This window comes from Rhinatrema bivittatum, chromosome 2 (genome assembly GCF_901001135.1).
Source record: "Rhinatrema bivittatum chromosome 2, aRhiBiv1.1, whole genome shotgun sequence".
Lineage (NCBI taxonomy): Eukaryota > Metazoa > Chordata > Amphibia > Gymnophiona > Rhinatrematidae > Rhinatrema > Rhinatrema bivittatum.
Genome location: NC_042616.1, coordinates 652,169,727 through 652,187,943, shown reverse-complemented (window position 1 = coordinate 652,187,943; position 18,217 = coordinate 652,169,727).

The following is an 18,217-nucleotide window of genomic DNA, read 5'->3' as shown; positions in this document are numbered from 1 at the left end:
AAATGATTCAGGAAACAATCAGGGTCTTCTCCTGGGGCCATCTTATGTACAACTGGTGACAAAGAAGGTGGCCTGGTCACAGTGGTTTGCATGGTCTGGGCTACTTGAGTTAACATTGAGTTTTACTGCATGTTGTTCTTGAAGCACCTGCTGCTGATCAATTTGGGTTTGTAGGGCATTCTGCAGTTGCTGCTGTCCTGTAGCAAGGACCTAGATCTCTTACTCCATCTTCTCTCCTTTCCAAATTGCTTCCAAACTGAGTACCTGTCCAGGGGAAAAAACTCCATAAAATTCCATAAAACCTGCTGGTCTGCCTAGCCCTGACTCACTGCTTAAACCCTGATTGTAAGCAGGTTAACCCCTTAGCCTATTGTAGCCTCAGTTGTTGAGTAGAACTTGGAAGCCCCAGGAAAAAGAGAATAAGAAAACTCTGCACATTTTTTTCATGTTGCTGGGGCTCCTGCCTGTGCTTCCTGCTTAGACAGGAGATCCTACTGCTGCCATCATATGTGGTAATGGGCAATAGTGGCTTGGAAACAGCCAGAAGGAATAAGGAATAAGGAAGCAGACTCTGGCTATTTCCTTTTGTACAATTTATTTACAGTGAAGAAATAAAGTGTAAATCAAAACAAAAATGATGCAGCTCATCTTAAAGTTCAGGTATCACAGAGACATCACATATAGCAGGTTTCAGCATAGGCTGGCTTCCTATCTACTCCCTGAGGCCTCCCTAATCCTTCTGGGTTTTGTCTTCTTATGCTAGATTGAAGGAATCCTCTCTGGACCCAGAATCCCTTGCTGGGCTGGGACTTAAGCAGGACCAGACCAGATGCTGTGGCTAGTCCCTTAAGGTGATGTGAGGGAGTTTCCTGTAAACTCCTTCAACAGACCCATCATTTCACAGCCTTGACATTAGTTTAATGTCTATAGTACTCAAATTCTGTTATCACTACTTATGACTACTTATAATTTTTATAAGGTTACTAGGCATATGTGATACTGAATCTTACACGGAGTCTAAAAATTGGTATCTGGCTTAGGGATCTAACTTAGTAGCCCAAATTTAAGATCTCAGCTTTTTCTGAATATCAGCCCCATGCCAGAAATGATATTCAGAATTCAGAAGAAATGAAGCAAATCTCAGTGAACTTCAAAGATGTACTAGAGCAAATAAACAAACTAAAGAGTAGCAAATCACTTGAACCAGATGGTATACATCCCAGAGTGCTGAAAGAACTGAGAAATAAATTGTAGACCTGCTATTGGAAATTTGTAAACTATCATTAACATTGTCTATGGTACTTGAGGGTTCAGAGTTTTTAAAAAGGGAACAAGGGGTGATCCAGAAAAATACAAACCAGTGAGTCTGTCATCCATGTCAGGCAAAATGGTAGAAACTATTATAAAGAACAAAATTGTGAACATGTAGATAGCCATAGTTTAGTAGGACAAAGTCAATATGGATTTAATCAAAGGAATTCTTGCCTCACCAATTTGCTATATTTTTGAGGGCATAAATAAACATGTCATAAAGGTGAGCCAGTTAAAGTAGTATATTGGATTTCCAAAAGCATTTGACAAGTTCCTCTTGAGAGACTTCTTCAGAAATTAAAAAGTCATGGGATAGGGGGCAGTATTCTTTTGCGGATTGCCAATTGGTTAAAAGATAAAAAACAGAGATTAGGGCTAAATGGTAAATTTTCCCAATGGAGAAAGGTAAGTAGTGGAGTGCCACAGGGATCTGTTCTGGGACCATTGCTTTTTAATATATTCAGAAATGATCTGGAAACAGAAACAACAATTAAGGTGCTCAAATTTGCCAATGACACAAAATTATTCTAAGTTGTTAAAACAGAAGAAGATTGTGAGAAATTCCAAGAAGACCTTGCATAAACTGGGAAACTGGGCATGCAAACAGAAAATGAAATTTAATGTGGACAAGTGCAAAGTGATGCATTTAGGGAAAAATAACCCAAATTATAGCTGCACACTGCAAGGTTCTACATTAGGAGTCACCATTCAGGAAAAGATTTTATGTGTCATCATTGATAATAAATTGAAATCTGCTCGGTGTGTAGCAGCAGCAGCCAAGAAAGCAAATAGAATGTTAGGGATTATTAGGAAAGGAATGGAGAATAAAACAGAGAAAATCATAATGCCTCAATATTGCTTCATGGTGCAACCATGTATGTAGTTCTGGTTATAGCAGAAGGAAAACATGTACAGAGAAGGGCAACCAAAATGATAAAGAGGATGGAATGATTCCCCTATGAGGAAAGGCTAAAGAGGTTAAGACTCTTCAGCTTGGAGAAGAGACAGCTGAGGAGAGATAAGAGGGGAGGAGGAATAGCCTAGTGGTTAGAGCAGTGGACTATGAACCAGGAGACCAAGGTTCAAGTCCTGCTATCACTCCTTGTGACCTTGGGCAAGTCACTTTACCCTACATTGCCTCAGGTACAAAAAAAACTTAGATTGTAAGCCCTCTGGGGATAGAGAAATACCTACAGTACCTGAATGTAAACCAGTGTGATATCTCAATTGAGATGAATGTTGGTATATAAAAATAATAATAAATAAATAAAATAAAATGATAGAGGTTTATAAAATAATGAGTGGAATGGAATGAGTAAACATTAATCAGTTGTTTACTCTTTCAAAAAGTATACATGTCAGAGGATGTGGTGAAAGCTATTAGTGTAGCTGCATTTAAAAATGGTTTGGAAAAGTCCATAAACCATTATTAAGGTGAAATTGCAGATATCTATGGATTATTTTTGGGATAAGCAGCTTGGAAATTATCTACCCCTTGGAATCTGCCAGGTACTTGTGACCTAGATTAGCACTGAGGGAAACAGGATACTGGGCTTGATGGACCCTTGCTCTGATCTAGTATGACAAGTCTCATGTTTTTATGTTATGTTCTTTGTGGCCTACAGAATTTACTGGAAATTGGTGACTTCAAACTGTTGGTACAAGCATCCAAGTTACGTACATTAGAGTATTGTACTGCCCTTTATGTAGGATTGTCAGCTTTATCACTGAGACCACTGTTTACAGCTGCTTTTGAACTCTCCATCTCTTCTAATCAGTGGAAAAAAATGTACTGAAAACTTTACACCAGTACTTTATTGGCTCCCTGTCCAGTTTCAGGTACGGTTCAAGATATTATTTATAACTCACAGTGCTCAGTCCATAGATACATTTTTTGCTACAAATTTACCAACCAACATGAATCCTTTGATCTCAGCAAAGAAGACTCCTTGAGGTACCATCAGTGAAAGCATATAGAACATATAAACATAGAAATGACAGCAGAAAAAGACCAATCGGCCCATCCAGTCTGCCCAGCAAGCTCCCACACTTATTTTCCCATATGTATCTGTTTCACCAACCACCAACTTCAGGGCCCTTGTTGGTAACTGTTTGATTCAAGTTTCCTGCCATCCATTGATGCAGATAGTAATGTTGGAATTGCATCAAAGGTGTGCATAAGGTTTAATGGTTAAGGGTAGTAACCGCCGCATTAAGCAAGTTACCTCGATGCTTGTTTAACCAGATCATTGCCTTGTTCGATGTTGTCTGAATGTAAATCCTGTTTTCCACATTTCCCCCTTTTCCCCCTGCCATTGAAGCAGAGAGCAATGCTATATATGCATTCAAAGTGATGTATCAGGCTTAATTGGTTTAGGGTAGTAACCGCCGTATTAAGCAAGCCACCCCCATGCTTATTTGTTTGTTTACCCCGATTGTGAAGTCCAGTCCTTGTTGGTTGTTGTCTGAATGCAAATCCTCTTTTCCACATTTTCCCCTGCCGTTGAAGCAGAGAAGAACGCTGTATATGCATTCAATGTGATGTATCAGGCTTAATTGGTTTAGGGTAGTAACCGTCGTAATAAGCAAGCTACCCCCATGCTTATTTGTTTATCCAGATTGTGAAGTTCAGTCCTTTTTGATTGTTGTATGAATGCAAATCCTCTTTTCATTATTTCTCCTTGCCGTAGAAGCAGAGAGCAATGTTGGGGGTCGCATTAACCTTGCAAAGGCTTATTGAGTAAGGGTAGTAATCACCATGTAGTAGCCTCCACTCCAGTAATCCAACCCCATGGCTCTTCACGATTGTCTGTGACAAGAGACTGTGTTTTCTCTGTGGCTTCACCCTCCATCTGCATACAATACCTGAAGCTTTAAGACTTATGGCATGTACAAAAACCTTGAAAGCATTCCTGAAATCCTTTTTGCTGGAATTAGCTTTTGCTTGATTTTGTGTGTTGTTTAGAACACTTTCAGGCTTGCAGATCATTTGATTATGAACTTGGTGATATTTGCTGTTGCTTTAAATTGTAAGTTGCCTTATTTTTGTTTGTCTGTTTTAAGTTTGACTCTTTTGTACTAATTATGTATATCGCTTAGGGCCCAGTCACAAGCAAGTAATATATTTTCATAAATACAAATACAAATATCACCAATATGATTTGGCAATGTCCTTTAAACACAGTAACATGTGCACCTTTAGCTAGATTTACACATGACTGATACTAAAGGAATCACTCATAACTAAAGAACACTGCAATAATGTAATTTTTTCTTAATTTTGGTAACTGGTGTCCTGATATGTTATCTCCGGATTAGGGATGGTTGTACAGAACATAGCTCAGGCTTCCTCTGTTAGCTCTCCTCTGCAGTACAGGAATCCAGAATTCCCTCTATTGGCTGCTTCTGGCATATTCCTGTGAGTTCATGGTATCCCCAGCAGCTTCCCTGCAGAGCCGGGATTCCCAGAAACCTCCCCGTTCTGTGATGCACTTCAGGCCTGCAAGAGAGAAAAACATAAATTATCTGGTCCACCCTTACTTCTTTAAGTGTCACTAATCAGTAACAACATAACAGTCCTGGCTTTGTTACAATTACTCCATATCTCTAACAGTCCCTCAGGTCGATTTTAAAGGTGATGCTCACGCAAAAATGGCCACATACATGCATTTTATGAAGCTGCGAAATATGTGTGTACATATCCGTGCACATGTCAAGAAGAGAGGGGCAGAAAAGGGGCGGGGCATGGGCAGGATATGGGCGTTCCATGGTGGGGCCAAGACTTCTTTGCATGTCCTTATTCTAAAAAAGCTGACCATGGCATGCATCAGCTTGTTATCCACGTAACTTTACTTCTGGTCCTGATGAGGAGCAAGTCTGGAGATCTTGAGTTTTAGGGTGTTTAGCACAGCACGAGGGTTGGGGAGGGTGGGTCAAGTTGGGGCCTTGCAGGATGAAGAACCAGAGGGGTCTTGAAGACCTCGATATGAACTGAGCAAACTGGTGGATTATTTGGAAAAAATGTTTTTTCCCTCATGTGAACATGTTTTAAAATCTGTTTGCATATGCATATAAAAGCTGCTAAAGCCATAGCCGAGCATAATTTAAAATTGTGGCATGTCTCCACTCGCGCACTGATACACAAGTTTATAGTCTCACATGCATTCTTTTTAAAATTACCCTTTGTGTAGACTGGCCCTGCAGATGCAGGTGGGACTCCAGTCCCTAGAAAAAAAATTAGTGCATCCTGATGTTAAATCATATAACCAATGAAAATAATAAAGTCTCTGGTTCCATCAGTTGCCTGGTGCTTAGTGTAAACTCAGATTCCCTTTTTCCCTACTGCTGTGGCATAAGCTGCAAGACCTCGTTCCTTAACTGCAGGAAAAAATAACAAAAGAAGTGTAACCTCCGCTTTGCTTGATAGACCAAATAAAAGGGCCACAGTGTTCCCAGGGCTATTTCTTTAATTCCCTGAACATCTAATTCTTTCTGCCATCTCACAACAAACGTAGCCACTGGGATGCTGTAGTTCCACTGGCAGGAAGGAGGTATAGTCTCATGGAACCCTTGCTTTAGGGGGAAGGATGGGGGGGGGGGGGGGTTGGGACATAGTGGATCACTCTTAAACACTGTCTTTATCACAACTCAGTGATACTCTCCTAACAAGATCTGACAGTAGGATGCACTCAGATAAACACAGCCAGCAGATGGGTAGTAGTGTTCAACAAGAACTTTTATTTCAACTTAAAAAACAAGAGCCATGCCAGAATGGAAAAAAAATAATTAACATAAAAAGAAGAATAACAACTCCAAGTGCTGCAGTTTCTTTATCCATTTTGCACCTCAATTTAGCTTTCTTCCTCTGATCTGAATCAGTGTCCAATATAGCTTCCCCTTGAAAGGTAGGAAAAAACTGTCCTCTTCCACAATCATAGGCAATGGAATATAAAATGGAATGAAACCCTCCTTCCTTCAAAGCTGGGTACACAAAGGTAATCCAATCCAGTTACTTCAACCCACTGTTTACAGGTTTCAGGGGTAAGATGACTGGAAAATCCAGCCTCTACAGAAAAGGGAGACTGGCTCTCCAGTTGAAAACTGGTCAAGATCACAAAAAATCCCCAGTTAATTCTCAAAGAAAACTCTCCAATTAGTGAGCTGTGAGACCTACCTATGGACATCACCTCAAAAATACCTTCTTCAGGGTCAAACACACTAACAATCCACAGTCAAGATGATCTTCATCTTATAAAGAGATTTAGGCCCATCCCAAAAAGGGGATTGGCCAAAAGATGGGGGATAGAACAAAAGTGCAAAAAAAATCTCCCAGATGTTAGAAAAAGGGAAAAAACATTTAGCAAGCAGTGAAGCCACCATCACATATGCAAAAATCAAAATCCCACAAGAAGTTACCAGTGCTGACAGGCAACAAGAATTATAAATTCAAGGTAAAGAGTTATAATATGATACAGTTAGTCCAGCTTCATGTCAGAGAGCTCCTACAAGGCAATGTCTTCCTCTTCCATTTCTTCTTGTGTTCCTGTAAGATCTATGTGTGGTTTAAACTCCTCACTGACTGGGTGTGGCTCTTTCTGGTCTACTTGCATTTCCTCCCCTGAGGTCTCAAGTATGTCTGTCAAGAGTTTAAAATGCCTGCACTCTTTCAGCTCAGAACTGCCCTCCCTTGAATATCATCAGTCTTTGCCTGCCTCTAGCAACCTGGGTGATGAAGTCCCTTCCCAAGAGCCTCTCTACCCTGGGACCTCTCAGCCTGGATCTGGCTCTACCTTTAACAGGTTGCTTCTTGCTTTCAGACAAAGATGAGGGGTTGTCTGACTATAATGATGATGAGTTTACACAAAAAGAAGAGAAAAGAGGAAATTACATTGCCAACAGATCAAACAATGGTTTCTGATGAAAAAATTGTGACTTTGGTCTCTTTGATATAACGATCTTGAGAAATGTCTTCCTTTTTAACTTGTTCCTAAATAAGGCATTGTTGAGGAACTATCTCCAATAGTCCCTTTGAGCTTATATGTCATTTTGCAAGACACTGAGCATTTCCTGTCTTGGTGGCTGATAAGTTGGTCTCCCTTATGCAGTGGTATTCACTTCCAGTCTGTAAGAGCCACAGTTGGGTTGGGTTTTCAGAATATCTCCAATGAATATGCATGAAATAGATTTGCATGCACACTGTCTCATTTGTTTGAAAATATATCTCATGCATATTCATAGAAATGTGACCATATGATCTATCTAGTCTGCCCTTCCACACCAACTATTCAGCTTCACAATCCCTACCACTCCTTCAGAGATCCTTTGTGCTTATCCCATGCTTTCTTGAATTCAGATATTGCCCTTGTCTCTACCACCTCTACAGAGAATCTGTTCCATGCATCCACTACCTTCTCTGTAAAGAAATATTTCCTCAGATTACTCCTGAGTCTATCCCCTTTTATCTTCCTCTCATGACGCCTCATTCTAGAGCCTCCTTTCCATTGAAAGAGGCTAGCCTCCTGTGCATTGAAACCTCGGACGTTTTTAAATGTCTATATCAACCTCTCTTTTATTCTACCTTTCTTCTAGTGTATACATGTTAGATCGGTAAGTCTATCCACATTTGCCTTAGAATGAAGGCCATGACTATTTTAATAACCATCCTCTGTACCTTTGCAACTTGTTTATATTCTTTTCAAGGTGCATTCTCCAGAATTGTATGCAGTATTCTAAATGAGGTCTCACCAGGGACTTCTACTTATTCATTACAGAGATCCTGAAAATCCAACTCATCTGTAGTCCTCAAGGACTGGAAGTGAATACCATTGTCCAAGTATGTAAAATATTGTTGATCCAACATTTTAAAGTGTGCTGCTTCTCCATAGGGTACTAAGACTCAAATTTTTAAAGATGCACAAGCAATTGATTGTCATTCATCCTTCTTCCAGGCTTTCTTCTAACCCAAGTTCTCAGAAAGAATGAAGAGTGAATTCTGAAATGGTTCACTATACCATTTGTCCAAGGATTTAAATTCCTAATAGCAGGTTTGTTATCTTTATTGCCCTGAAACCATAAGAAAACTTTGATCAACTTTTATATTTACTTTTAACACCTCCACGGCTTCTTGTCTTGCTGCAGATATTCTAAGGATGTTCATGGCATGATCTTCTCTTCCTCCATGACTAAAACATAGTTTTTTAAAATATTCCACATAGCTTTTCCTGTTATGCGTGCCATCCGCGGCAGACAGGCGGCACAGCCCCCTCACCTTTCTACAGTCTCTGGTTCCTCCTCGCTGGAGGTGGTGGGCCGTCAGCTTCATCCTCGGGCTCCCCCAGTGGCTCCGGCTCTGTCACAGTCCCCAGCGTTCCCGGTCCTGCTTCCACTTCTCATCGGGCCTCTCTGCGTGGCCCGCAGAGAGACACTGCTACTCACACCGCGCCCCTCCCTAGGCATGCGCGCACTTTCTGCACGCCTGCCTACCTGCCCTTCGGCCCAGGATCCTCCAGCCCTTCCGTTCGCTGACAGACCACCTGCACCGCCGAACCTCCGACCTGACCCGGACCACGCGGACCCAGCCCCGATGCCCCGACGTCCCTCTCCCTGAGCTCTGACCGCCTCCTGCCTCCACCAGCCAATAGCAGGTCAGAGCCGCGCTGACATCAGCGCCTGGGAGGGGGGAAGAAAGGAAGACCCTTTAAATTTGGGCGCCGTCCCGCGGCCCGATCTTTCTGCTGGTCTGCCTACCTGCCCTTCGGCCCAGGATCCTCCGGCCCTTCGGATCGCCGACAGACCGCCTGCACCGCCGAACCTCCGACCTGACCCGGACCCCGGACCATGCAGACACAGCCCAGATGCCCCGACGTCCCTCTCCCTGAGCTCTGACCACCTCCTGCCTCCACCAGCCAATAGCAGGTCAGAGCCGCGCTGACATCAGCACCTGGGAGGGGTGAAGGAAGGAAGGCCCTTTAAATTTGGGTGTCATCCCACGACCCGATCTTTCTGCCAGCCTGCCAACCTGCCCTTCGGCCCAGGATTCTCTGGCCCTTCGGATCGCCGACAGACCGCCTGCACCGCTGAACCTCCGACCTGACCCTGACCCTGGACCACGCGGACACAGTCCCGACGCCCCGATGTTCCTCTCCCTGAGCTCTGACCGCCTTCTGCCTCCACCAGCCAATAGCAGGTCAAAGCTGCGCTGACATCAGCGCCGGGGGGGGGGGGGGGGGAAGGAAGGAAGGCCTTTTAAATTTGGGCACCATCCCGCGGTTTAAGTCTTTCCTCTGCAATAGGAAATTCAAGGTCAGAATAAACAACAAGGAATCTCATCCTATTATTTCATCACTTGGAGTCCGACAAAGGTCATCGCTTTCCCCTACATTTTTCAACATCTATCTCTTCCCCCTCTGCCAACTTCTCTCAAATCTAAAAGTAATTCACTTTATCTACATGGATGACGTCCAGATTCTTATTCCAGTTACCGAATCACTGTCAAAAACCCTCGACTTCTGGAACAGTTGTCTACATTCCATCAACCACTTATTATCCAGCCTCAACTTAGTTCTTAACACTTCTAAAACTGAACTCTTACTCATCTTGCAGAATGATAATAATCTGGCTCTCAGCAACCTACCTGCTCCTCATTCGACCTCCATCACCCATGTGAGGGACCTCGGAGTCCCTCTCGACAACAGGCTGAATCTAAAAACTTTTATCAACAATACAACAAAGGAAGGTTTCTACAAACTTAAAATTCTAAAAAAGCTTAAATCCCTCCTGCACACACATGACTTCTGCTCGGTTCTTCAAGCCATCATATTGTCTAAAATTGACTACTGCAATTCTCTCCTACTCGGCCTTCCGGCTTCCTCCACAAAACCCTTACAGATGCTACAGAACTCTACCACAAGGATTCTGACGAATACCAAAAGAGGTGAACATATTTCTCCCGTTCTAAAAAATTTACACTGGCTCCCCGTCAAATTTAGAATCATTCACAAAGCTCTAATGCTGATTCACAAGTCTATCCACATGCAAACCCCCCTTGATTTAAGCTTCCCTCTTCGACTTCACACGTCCGCCAGACCTATAAGATCAGCATACAAAGGTTCACTCTATGCAGCCCCCGCCAAGACCGCACACAGAAATCGCGCCCTCTCCACAGCAGGGCCCACACAATGGAATGCTCTACTACCTGACCTGCACCAAGAAACTTGCCAAAAGACGTTCAAGAAAAAACTTAAGACTTGGCTTTTCAGCCAAGCATTTCCCTGAAGAACTGAAGCACGCCATCAGACACTTTACACCTCACTGCATTATATAGCACAGTTATAATTTTTGCTGTTACCTTAATTTGTTACTATTCATTCTCAACCTCTGCCCTTGTTTTTGACTCACCCTTGAGTTGTCTTTCCTGGTTAAAGTCTCCCTGTTTATTGTACTTCCAACTGTAGTTATATGTAAACCGACGCGATATGATTTTTCATGAGCATCGGTATATAAAAGCTTATAAATAAATAATAAATAAATAAATCATTGACTCTTAAGTAGGGACCATGGCGGGAACCCAGCCCCGGATGATGATGTCAACCTAACCATAGTACTTAAGCTCAGGCTCCGCTCCCTAGCATTGGCTTTGCAACAGGTCTCCTCGCTGATCGAGTACTCATTGCTTCCTAGAGATACGTCTCATCCCTGCATTCCTGTTTCTCATTGTTCCTGGTTCCTGTCGCTTCGTTCCTACCCTGCTTATGCTTCAGATTGACTACACAGACTTTGACTTTGCTTTGCCTGATGTTGTCATTGCCTATCTCCAGACCCAGACCTTTGCTTTGCTTGACTATGCTACTGCCTATCTCTGGACCCAGACCTCTGCTTTGCCTGATTACGCTACTGCCTATCTCCAGACCCAGACCTCTGCTTCACCTGACTACACTACTGCCTATCTCCAGACCTAGATCTCTGCTTTGTCCGACTATGCACTGCCTATCTCCATACCCAGACCTCTGCTTTGTTTGACTATGCATTGCCTATCTCCAGACCCAGAACCTTCGCCTTGCCTGACTACGCTATTGACTAGCTCCGTGATCAGACCTCAGCTTTGCTTGACCACGCTATTGACTATCTCCGTGATCAGACCTCAGCTTTGCTTGACTACGCTATTGACTATCTCCGTGATCAGACCTCACCCTTGCTTGCCACTGCCTTCGGATCACTGCCAGCCCTGACTCAAGCCTACCATTGGACGCCTCTTCTGCTTACTCCCTGGACGTGGTTTCTTCAGGCTTCGGCCTACTTTTGCTCGAGTGCCCCCTGTCTGCCTTCGTTCCATTTGCGCCCGAGTTTCTGGGACATTACCCAGTTCGATGTAAGACTGTACCATCTTTCACCTGCTGTCTCTGGGATGAACCAACTCTTACTGCAGCTATATACAGAGGCCTACCTAAGTCCTGCCGGCCCCTGCACCCAAAGGCTTAACCCGCGGGGAATGAGGGCTGGTATAGGTGAAGCTCCAGTGGCCTCTGTCTATCAGCCCACTCCACCTGCCAATGGTGGGGACCCATAGGTCCTTACCTATGGATTGCGTCAACACCACCTCGGCCCAAGGGTCCACCTCCGACATAACATTTCCTAGTTGCATCTGTTATCTACTATAAGAGGATTTTCCACGCCTAAATCATGACAGGTTCTGACAATATCAATTGCCTCTCAGTATGACAAAGAGTTATAAATCATCCCCCCTCATCCTCTCTAAAATACTATCAGAATATAGAAGGCAGCATTTCATATCAGTATCAAGAGCTTTTGCACATCAGATACAAAAAGGAATAAAAGTAAAGCTCTGATATGTCAGGCACATGGTGTGTAGGAAGTAAACAGGAGGTCCCCAGTGCTGTGAAAACACCCTGCCAGCTTCTTCAAACATGCCATCATTATTGTCATCTTTCTATGACTAAAGCCAAGGGTAAGGTCTCAATTTTTTTTTTACATACTTCATATTTATATATTCTTCTAATTTCAAATGACTTTATTTGTTTTTGTCTATTAGTAAGTTTTTAACCCTATAGCATAGCCAAAGAAACCAATTTACTCAGAGCAAACAAATAAGTCATTTAACAAAATCTGTTCCTGCTAATGTGTAGTTACATGTCATGCTAGTACGTAATAAGTTGGGAAGATAGTGTTCTGGGCTTCTCCCTACAAAGACAAAATACTGACTAAAATTTCTGATTCCCCTAAACCCCACATAGCTCTCCAGGATCATAAAAACGCATCCCACCCACTCTGCAAAACAGTTAGGCTTTTCAGGCTCCCTACCCTATCTCCACCTCCTCTTGGATCTAGGAAGGACCTACTGGGCCCTCAAACTTCTAAAACACATTAAAGCCTTCCTGGATCTTCCTCCTCCCCCCGCCACCCTGCCCCAGATCTAAAAAAGGAACTTCTTGGTCCACAGAACCCCTACCCACCCTAGACCACAATTTAATTGCTGATAGGTACCACTTGAATCTTCACTGGTAGGATGGAACCAGTTTCTCTTTTGCCCTCTGCAGTTATCAAAGCACTTGTTTTTTTCTGTGCAGAAATTTCTATTCAACTTTAGTATTGATGGTATTTGTATTCAGATAAAAGATGAATGGTAAGCATGGTGGCATGAGTTGATTAGAACAGTGGTTCTCAACCCAGTCCTCAGGACACACCTAGCCATTCAGGTTTTCAGCATTTCCACAATGAATATGCATGAGATAGATTTGCATGTACTGCCTCCCTTGTGTGGAAATGTATCTCATACACATTCAAGAGAGATCAGGGAAGCTAACCAATTTGGCAGTGCAGTAATAATGGGTGTAGATCCTCTGGTGGACCGGATCTCTCGTGAACGTTCCTGGAGGCATCGGTCAATTCACCCTGCTATGTCGATTAAAGAGTCCAAGGAAGTGGGCAACTCTGGAGCTGCCAGCTCATCTGGTCAGCTGCCAGTTCCTGCTGCAGCTGACCTCTCCTCAGGAGGAGAGGTCAGCTGCAGCAGGAACACAACTGTAGTTCAGTAGAGTAAGGATGTCCTGCATCACTACCACGTGATCACAGGTGCGTGCACTGAGATATACTGTGAGACACCCCGAGGAGCGGGACAGAGAGGCACAGTCTGAAGGTGTCACAGTACTATAGGCATGGCTGAAAGTACGATGTACTGAAGAAGGAAGCTCCAAGGCAGAGGTGCACTGGGCAGGCCCCGAGAAGCAGGGAACACGGAGAAAGGATCTCTGAAGGAGAAATGTGGAGACTGTCCTGAGGGGTGGGGACAGCACAGCAACATAGTCTCTGGCGATGATGTAGGGGCTGCCCCGAGGAGCAGGAAGCATAGAGTAAGGTCACTAGTGTGATGACGTGGATTCTGCCCCAAGGAGCGGGGAAGTGTATAGTCAAAGTCTCAGACGAAATGAACTGGAGGCTGTCCCAAGGAGCAGGGTAGCATAGAGTCAAAGTTTCCGGTGTAATAAGGTGAAGGCTGCCCCAAGGAGCGGGCAAGCGTAGAGGTGGAATCTCTGAAAGACAGTGCTGAGGCAACCCTGAGGAGCGGAGAAGCGAGTAGGCAGGATCTCTGGTGAGGAGCGCAGGGGCTAACCTGAGGAGCGGGGAAGCCTGGAAACCAGGTCTCCCGAAGGAAGCGCAAGCAGGCCTCTGAGGAGCGGGTACCCGAGCCACAGTCCAGATCAGCAGGTAGAGATCCAAGGCAGGAACCATGGGTCCGGAGAGACAGGAACAAGCACCAGTGAGGTGAAGGAACTCGTTGCCAAGTCAGTTAGCATTAGGGATGTGAATCGTTTTAGGACGATTAAAATTATCGTCCGATAATTTTAATATCGTCTTAAACCGTTATGGAACACAATACAATACAGATTCTAACGATTTATCGTTATAAATCGTTAGAATCGTGAGCCGGCACACTAAAACCCCCTAAAACCCACCCCCGACCCTTTAAATTAAATCCCCCACCCTCCCGAACCCCCCCCCAAATAACTTAAATAACCTGCGGGTCCAGCGGCGGTCCAGGAACGGCAGCGGTCCGGAACGGGCTCCTGCTCTGAATCTTGTCGTCTTCAGCCGGCGCCATTTTCCAAAATGGCGCCGAAAAATGGCGGCGGCCATAGACGAAAAAGATTGGACGGCAGGAGGTCCTTCCGGACCCCCGCTGGACTTTTGGCAAGTCTCGTGGGGGTCAGGAGGCCCCCCACAAGCTGGCCAAAAGTTCCTGGAGGTCCAGCGGGGGTCAGGGAGCGATTTCCCGCCGCGAATCGTTTTCGTACGGAAAATGGCGCCGGCAGGAGATCGACTGCAGGAGGTCATTCAGCGAGGGTTCCGGCGCCTCGCTGAACGACCTCCTGCAGTCGATCTCCTGCCGGCGCCATTTTCCGTACGAAAACGATTCGCGGCAGGAAATCGCTCCCTGACCCCCGCTGGACCTCCAGGAACTTTTGGCCAGCTTGTGGGGGGCCTCCTGACCCCCACGAGACTTGCCAAAAGTCCAGCGGGGGTCCGGAAGGACCTCCTGCCGTCCAATCTTTTTCGTCTATGGCCGCCGCCATTTTTCGGCGCCATTTTGGAAAATGGCGCCGGCTGAAGACGACAAGATTAAGAGCAGGAGCCCGTTCCGGACCGCTGCCGTTCCGGACCGCCGCTGGACCCGCAGGTTATTTAAGTTATTTGGGGGGGGGTTCGGGAGGGTGGGGGATTTAATTTAAAGGGTCGGGGGTGGGTTTTAGGGGGTTTTAATGTGCCGGTTTTTCGATTTTTCGATTTTTCGATTTTTCACGATTTTTAACGATTTTTCACGATATTTTACCCCCCCAAACGGCAACAATACGATTCCCTCCCCCTCCCAGCCGAAATCGATCGTTAAGACGATCAAGGACACGATTCACATCCCTAGTTAGCATAGGCCGAAGGAGGTGTTTAAATTCCCAAGGTAATGATGTCATCAGCAGGGGACAGCCCAGAGATTCCCATCAATGGTCCTTTAAATAGAGAAAAGATGGCACGCGCGCACCTAGGAAGGCCTAGACTCAGAGGGGCGGATTTTAAGAGCCCTGCTCGCGTAAATCCGCCCGGATTTCCGCGAGCAGGGCCCTGCACGCCGGTGCAAATATGTTCAATAGGCCTACCGGCGCGCGCAGAGCCCCGGGACTCGCGTAAGTCCCGGGGTTTTCCGAGGGGGGCGTGTCGGGGGCGTGTCGGGGGTGGGGCCGAGCGGCGCGCCGTTTTCGGGGCAGGATGCGGTGTTTTGGGGGCGGGCCCGGGGGCATGGTTTCGGCCCGGGGCGGTCCAGGGAGCATGGCCGTGCCCTCCGGAACCGCCCCTGGGTCGCATCTAGGCGCACCAGCAGCCCGCTGGCGCGCGGGGATTTACTTCTCCCTCTGGGAGGCGTAAATCCCCCAACAAAGGTAGGGGGGGTTTAGACAGGGCCGGGGGGGTGGGTTAGGTAGAGGAAGGGAGGGAAAGATGAGGGGAGGGAACGGAGGTAGGCTGTGCGGCTCGGCGCGCACCGGCTACACGGAATCGGTAGCCTTGCGCACGCCGATCCAGGATTTTAGCGGATACGTGCGGCTATGCGCGTATCTACTAAAATCCCGCGTACTTTTGTTGGCGCCTGGAGCGCCAACAAAAGTACGCCAACGCTGGGCTTGGGTTTGGCCGAGGTCGATTTTCTTATGTAGGGTGAGGGTCATTAGGTAGTTATGACCTTGGCCTAGATAAGGCCAAGATTTCGGGCTGGGCCCAGGCCTCGCTGGCGGCTGCCCTCTAAACTGGGTAACTTTGAGCTGGGGGGGGGGATCTTTGCCCCAGCATTTTTCTAGATTCCCTGGATCCCCTGTTTTTGATTTTTGGCTTTTTAAAATTATTATTCTTTGATTCATTTTTTTTCTCACAAATTAAAGAAATCAAGCAATCCACAAACTGTGATTCATGGGAAAAAAATACTCCCGAAAATAAACCAAAATGAAACGAATATTTTTTCCCTTGCACATCCATAAATGAAACCCACAGCATGCATTCGCTAGTTATCAGGGCAATTTATTGCTGTTCCTGATGAGGAGCAAGTCTGTAGATCTTAAGTTTTAGGGCTTCTACAACAGGGTTCTGGGTCTGGGTCAACTGGGCAGCATGCAAGATGAAGAACCAGAGGGGTCTGAAAGACTTCACTATTAACTGGACAAACTGGTGGACTAACTGGAAAACTGGGAATGTGGCTCATGTTTTAAAATTTGCTGACTTATGCACATAAAAGCTGACATGGTCCTATTGAAGACACACATGTGCTAGCTGTGCTCAAGTAATCTCTTAAAATTAGGAGCTTTCTTATGCATGGTTGGTGCATTTTAAAACATTCGCGCATAAGTACGTACATGATTAAAAATTCTAACGCATCCTTTCTTGTGCTTCGATATGTGTGTGTATGGGCACACAAGTGCTCATTTTAAAATCGACCTTTTAGCGTGCTTCCTCCTCTGCTCTGGCTGTCTTAAAGCTTCTTTCCAAATGCCCCTTCCCAAATGATACATACCAACTCCTGGTCTTGCCCTAGCCATCCAATGCGTTGCACAGACCATACCAATCACGTTATCTCTAATGGTTTTATCCCCTCTTAGACTTTGTCTCGAATCTGCCTTCCCTTATGGTTCTTATGATTATTTTTTTCCCTGATTTTTACTTTTGACAGCAAAAGGCAGAGGCAGCAAAAATACAGCTCCCAAAACGAGGACCTCGCTCCTTCATTATTACCAGGGCTTTTGTGGGGGACCTACCTAGAACATGGTCTATATCTTCTTTTCAGACTCAAGAGGGAGAACCACAGGAGTGTTATTCTCCAGCCTCCCCCCCCCTCTAGGCAGCCTGCAGAGAAGAGGGGAATAAGCGGGAAGCAGACAGAGCAGAGAACGGTCATTCTGCTCCTTCCCTTCCTGTTCTGCAGGGAACAAGAGAGTATGATCCTGAAAAAGGGGTTAAATTAGCACGTTTGAAACTTGTGAGCAGTAATGCAGGTCATCAGTGCCTCATCCCTAGCTATTATGCTACTGATGATGAGTTTCAAACTTGTGGTAATTCAACTCAATTTTGCGAGACTAAATTTATCTATCTATTTATTTATTTATTTTAATAAGAATTTCTAACTTGCATATTACAGGAAGTTCATGGCAGTTCACACAGTGTTACATCCATAAAAATACAAATAAAAGCAATGCAAATCAGGGGAAGGGCACAACAGAAACACAAAGCCAATAGGCTTATCTATGTTGCAAGGATTAATTGTTTGAAAGCCAGTGTATAAAAATTGTTATGATTAGAGCTTGGTGGAGAATTATATATAAGATTAGTGATAGGAAGTCAGGATAGGCTCCTGAAGAATGCCAAGATGCCTCTCATATTGACATTTTTATTTTTGGCCTACCATATAAGCCTCTGACAATGCATTTCTGCTCTTCCTTTTCTTCATTTGGGTAGTACCACTTGCTGGGTTTGATTTTTCATCATACGATGGTGACTGTGTGTTTGTAAAATATACAGGTGCCTGCCCTATAACCATTCCATCAGACAAGTTCAACTGACTCTTGTGGGAATCTGTTTGAGCATTAAAGGGATTTTGCAGAGTGGTCAATGGACTACATACTTGATCTGATCTGTCTGGATTTGGAATATCATGTGCTAAAACTGGTGTTGATTGTGGGGCATACCAAGTGTCAGAGGTATAAGGTTGAATCATAGGAAATAATAGTGCTGGGCTAAGCAATGGGCTGTCATCACCTACTCTAAAAGTATTGGGACTCTGATTTGCTAGGTGAGAACTCTTTGCTGTGTCTGTTCGCAATTCATCTTTAAGATATGCCACTGCCAAAGTCAATGATTCAAT